Raw genomic sequence first — 6003 nt, 5'->3', positions numbered from 1 at the left:
CCAGGTGCATGAATGTTAACAAAGTAAATTACTTGCACAAGTGCAAGTAAAATGTATTGCAGATGCAAGTAAAATGTATTACAGGTGCAAGTGAATTATATATATATATATATATATATATATATATAATCGCGTTCAGGTATGTATTGGCCGCCCAGGAGAGAACTGCGAACGAATCACAGCGTGCCACGTGTCCAGAATGTAGTTGCACCTAACGTTATAACTAGGTGCACGTAATGTTATAACTAGGTGCACATAGGTGCACCCAAGTGCATAAATGTTAACAAGGTAAATTACTTGCACATGTAAGTGAAAATAGGTGCACACGTGCAAGTAAAATGTATTACAAGTGCAAGTAAATTGTACAATGAGCATCAATACTAAGTGCACCTAATGTTATAACTAGGTGCACATAGGTTGCACCCAGATGCATGAATATTAACAAAGTAAATTATTTGCACAAGTGCAAGTAAAATGTATTGCAGATGCAAGTAAAATGTATTACAGGTGCAAGTGAATTGTATACTGAGCGTCAATACTAAGTGCACCTAATGTTATAACTAGGTGCACCTAATGTTATAATTAGATGCACCTAGGTTGCACCAGGTACATTAATCTTAACAAGGTAAATTACTTGCATTTGTAAGTGAAAATATTTGTTAACAAGGTAAATTACTTGCATTTGTAAGTGAAAATATTTGTTAACAAGGTAAATTACTTGCATTTGTAAGTGAAAATATTTGTGAACAAGGTAAATTACTTGCATTTGTAAGTGAAAATATTTGTGAAAATAGGTGCATGAATATTAACAAGGTAAATTACTTGCACTTGTAAGTGAAAATAAGTGCACTTGTAAGTGAAACTAGGTGCATTTGTAAGTGAAACTAGGTGCACCAAAGTTTCAGTTATTTACGAAAATGTCACCGCGTCAATTTTTTTAAAATTGCATCTGATTCGTTGATCTAGACACGTGGACGGCTGTGGAACTTTCTCATTTCTTACTTGGGCGGTAGTTCGCACGAGAGTGCGACCCTATATATATATATATATATATAGGGATTAAAAGTCTCCCATCAGGATTAATTAATGTTTGGGAATTTTAGTGAAAAAGTATTTGGGATTAATTTTATAATTATTGTAACCTTTTAAGTTTGTAGTATTTATAAAATTGACACTATTCATTTACTTTTATTAGTCTTCAACATTTTTTGTGCTTACTTAGGTTCTTGAGTTTGATTATTTATCCAATTAAGTCCTATGTTAAGATAACTTGGTGCTTTGGCCACGAGAAATGTTATAGAATATTTTAGAATTAGTTTTATTAATTAATTGGGATGATTATTTTAGACTTAGTTTGTTAGAATTATATTCATTTTCATGTTTATCTTAGTTTGTTGGTTAGCATTAGTTTATCCTATACTTAATAATTATCTCATTTATGTTATTGTAATCTATTTGTTAATGGCAATCTAATGTCATTGTATACCAAATGAAATACAGAGTTAAGAATTTTTGAGTAAGAAAACTTAGTGTTTTATGGAACTCGTGATGAGTTCGGCTATGAGTTGGTCATGGCAAATCTTTGGGTACCCATTGCACTGACTTTCGAAAAAGCATAGGGGCTCCATGTAAAGTCCGGTACCCGATGATGTGATCCGAGGGGGTTGAGAAGAAAGAGTGACCGCCCAAGTCATGGTGGTGAGCAGTCAATGCCACTACCCTAATTTATTTTAACGCAAAAGGGCTTTGGCGTTTAGGTTGGACAATTGGTTATAGTATACAGATCGTTCCCACTAGGAGTATCAGCTTAAAGGCCCTTACAAAATGAAAGGTGAACCCCTATTGTTTTGCATGCTTGAAAAGGTGTGAATTGGTTTTCTTGTACTTGAATTTGACCTTTAGATATTTTTGCTTCCTTCGCATATTTTTGAAATTGAATGACACATGTTTAACACTTTTGGTAGATAGTGTGGGGGATTTCACCCTCTCCAATTGATTACACCCTAGAATCACTTGGCCAATCAATTGGTTGTGTTGCATAACTATTTCGGCGCTTAAATGATTAGTGTTTAGATTGTGAATTGCTTGAGGACAAGCAATACTTAAAGTGCAGAAACTTTGATAAGCGCCAAAAGTAGTTAGGAAAAGAGTGAGTTTGAGAACTTTAAATGCAACACTTATTCCCATTTGTGATCAAATTAGTGCATAATAAGCTTTGATGTGTTCATTCTTGCAAAACTTTACATTTTGTTGTGTTCCAAAGCAATTCTTGTAGGATTAGAGGAAACCTGAGGCCAAGGAAAGACGCTATGTACGAGGACATGTACGCTCGTACTCCCCCTCGTACACAATGAAATTTTCGCTGGCTTTTCTCCTCCACGCGTGGAACACACATGTAATAATTCCAGTAGGGGTCCATGCCTAGGGTCCACGCGTGGAGCCCGCGTGGAGCGCATTATTAAGGGCAAAAATGGAATTTGGCTTTGGGTGACTATTTAAATCAATCCCTAACATTTTTAGAGGGGCTCCGCCACTTTTAGATCTGATTTTTCTTTCCCTTTTCGCTTAGGGAAACTTCCCCTTTTCTTAATTCTAGATCTTTAGGTAGGGATTAGAGTTAGATCTATAGCTTGATTTGAAGAATTGAAGATGGAAATGTAATAGAAGTCTCAAATAGCTTGGTAATCTCTACTCTACTTTCAATTTCTTTAATTCCAATTTCAATTTCATTGTTGTTATGTTTTGCTTTTGTTTTTATGATTCTTACAATGATTTGCTAGTTTAGATTGAGGATTGGATGTTCCAATCTAGTTATTGTGCTTGATTTGATACAATTCGTCCATTTGATTCTAGAAATGTTGAATTAAGGTTCTTATGTCATGTGTGGATTTATCGGTGCCTATTTGTGGCCACAATAGGTAGCCAAGTTAGGGGAAGTGTAGATTGTGCGATAGCGGATCTACATGAGTCCTAATTGACCACATCTCCGCCCTTGATTCGAAAGGATGAGGGCCGGGAGGAGTGGTAGACCAAGTGTTCGATAAAATACCCATCTGAATGAGGAACCGGGAGTCCGGAGTGTGACGCCACCCGGTGATGGTGCCGTGGGCTCCCTTGATTGAGGTCGAGTCACATTGTCTAGAATTCCCGTAGTGTTGTCAAGCACGAGACCTAGACAAGACATCCATTCCCTTGTTTCTTTCATTGTTTTCCCTAGTTTTACCATTGCTTACCTTTTCCTTAATGATTCATTTGTTTTCTAGTGATTCTTGTAACTCTTGCCTCTTAATATCCTAAATGCCAACACGTAATTCGATTCCAATTTGTCATCCTTGAAAACACGACACTCGGGGAACTTCTTCATCGTTTTATCACTCATTCCACCTCACACTAAACCACAACATCACTTATCAAAACTAAAAAATTTAGCCCTTTTCCTAGCCCAAGTTAAACCTCCAGATTCGATTTCACCTAGCCTAATAAGCCAAATTAAATTCTTTAAATTAGAGCATGAAGAGAAGATCGTACCAACCAGGTTCGCATCATTTGGTATCGGAGCACGCGGTGGTCTCTTCGCGAAGACTCGTAGAGCGAATCCCTTTAAACTCATGGAGCTTCAATGGTGCATGAAACGTGGATTCGAGGACGAATCCCTCTAAAGAGAGATAGGGAATTTTGTGGCCACGTGAACTGTTATAGAATATTTTAGAACTAGTTTTATTAATTTATCAGGATGATTATTTTACACTTATTTTGTTAAAATTTTATTAATTTTCATGTTTATATTAGTTTGTGGGTTAAGATTAGTTTATCTTGTACTTAATAATTATCTCATTCATGTGATTGTAATCTACTTGTTAATGGCTATTTAATGTCATTGCATGCCAAATGAAATATAGACTTTAAAATTTTTGAGTTAGAAAACTGAATATTTTTGAAACTCGAGGTGAGTTCGACCATGTGTTGGTCATGGCAAACCTGACTTATGAAGTGTATAACCTCACTTGTGGCATCGTTTCTAATCCTACGTATCACCTTATAACCCAGTGTGGTCGAGGACTTATCAAAACAAAAAAATTAGCCCTTTTCCTAGCCAAAGTTAAACCTCCAGATTCGATTTCACCTAGCCTAATAAACCATTTTAAAATATTCTTTAAATTAGAGCATGAAGATAATATTGAGCTAACCATGTTTGCATCATTTGGTATCGGAGCACGCGGTGGTCTCTTCACGAAGACTCATAGAGCGAATCCCTTTAAAGAGAGAGGGTATGTTGTGCCCACAAGAACTGTTATAGAATATTTTATAATTAGTTTTATTAATTAATTAGGATGATTATTTTAGACTTAGTTTGTTAGAATTATATTAATTTGTAGGTTTATATTAATTTGTTGGTTAGGATTAGTTTATCCTACACTTAATAATAATCTCATTTATGTGATTGTAATCTGCTTGTTAATGGCAATCTAATGTCATTGCATACCAAATGAAATATAGACTTAAGAATTTTTTACTAAGTAAACTTAGTGTTTTATGGAACTCAAGATGAGTTCAGCTATGAGTTGGTCATGGCAAACCTGTTTTTATGAAGTGTAGAACCTCACTTCTAGCGTCGTTTCTACTCCTACGTATTACCTTATAACCTAGTGTGGCTGAGGACTTATCAGAACTAAAAAATTAGCCCTTTTCCTAGCCCAAGTTAAACCTCCAAATTCGATTTCACCTAGCCTAATAAACCATTTTAAAATATTCATTAAATTTGTGCATGAAGAGATATCGGGCCAACTATGTTTGCATCATTTGCTATCAGAGCATACAGTTGTTTCTTCATGAATACTTATGGAGCTTCAATGGTGCATGAAACATGGATTCGAGGATGAATTCTTGTAAAGAGAGAGGGAATGTTGTGGCCACAAGAACTGTTGTAGAATAATTTAGAATTAGTTTTATTAATTGATTAGGATGATTATTTTAGACTTAGTTTGTTAGAATTATATTAATTTTCATGTTTATCTTAGTTTGTTCGTTAGGATTAGTTTATCATATACTTAATAATTATCCCATTCATGTGATTGTAATGTGCTTGTTAATGACTATGTAATGCAACTGCATGCCAAATGAAATATAGTGTTAAGAATTTTTGAGTTAGGAAACTGAGTATTTTCTTGAACTCGAGATGAGTTCGACCATGAGTTGGGCATGGCAAACATGTTTTATCAAGTGTAGAACTTCACTTTTTGCATCGTTTCTACTCCTACGTATCACCATACAATCCGATGTGGCCAACGACTTATCAAAACCAAAAAATTAGCCCTTTTCCTTGCCCAAGTTAAACCTCCAAATTCGATTTCACCTAGCCTAGTAAACCATTTCAAAATATTCCTTAAATTAGAGCATGGAAAGAAGATCGGGCCAATGAGGTTCGCATTAGAAAGGGTTGAGGGAGTTTATATAGGAGAGGCTGGCTGCCCTGATGGTGAAACGTGGAGGGCATTGGACGAATGGCATGCAGACGTAACAGTTGACAAGATGGTTATTTTTTTAAAAAAGATAACTAGCGGGAGTCAAGGAGGTGTAATAATTACACCAAATTGACAGTGACCTTTGCGGAACCAGTTTGGAAAAGTGAAACTAGTTGGAGAAGGTGGAAGGTCGTGGCCAATGACTTGACCCGACTGGTTGCGTATTTGTACTTAGCTGCATTGCAAGATTGAAAAGATGAAGACTGCCATCTGGTAGGTAGTGCGAAAGCAGGAAGAATACTTGTTTGTTTACTTTCTCAAGTCGCTGCTCTGCAAGAGCTCAGGAAAGTGAGGGACTAGTGATGTATAGCCCCGAGAAGGGTACCTAGCCTGGAGAGCCCCGGTATTTGGAGCCCGTTAACAGACCCCCTTTTTCCAATAGATGGGTAGGGAACGAGTGCCTGAGCAGCCCACCTTACGTAGGACGTCTGGTCGCAGTGCTAAACTAGGTGCAACACCCAGAGGCAACGAATCGTGGATT

Source organism: Ipomoea triloba, chromosome 7 (genome assembly GCF_003576645.1).
Source record: "Ipomoea triloba cultivar NCNSP0323 chromosome 7, ASM357664v1".
NCBI lineage: Eukaryota > Viridiplantae > Streptophyta > Magnoliopsida > Solanales > Convolvulaceae > Ipomoea > Ipomoea triloba.
Note: the sequence above shows the minus strand (reverse complement) of the source record.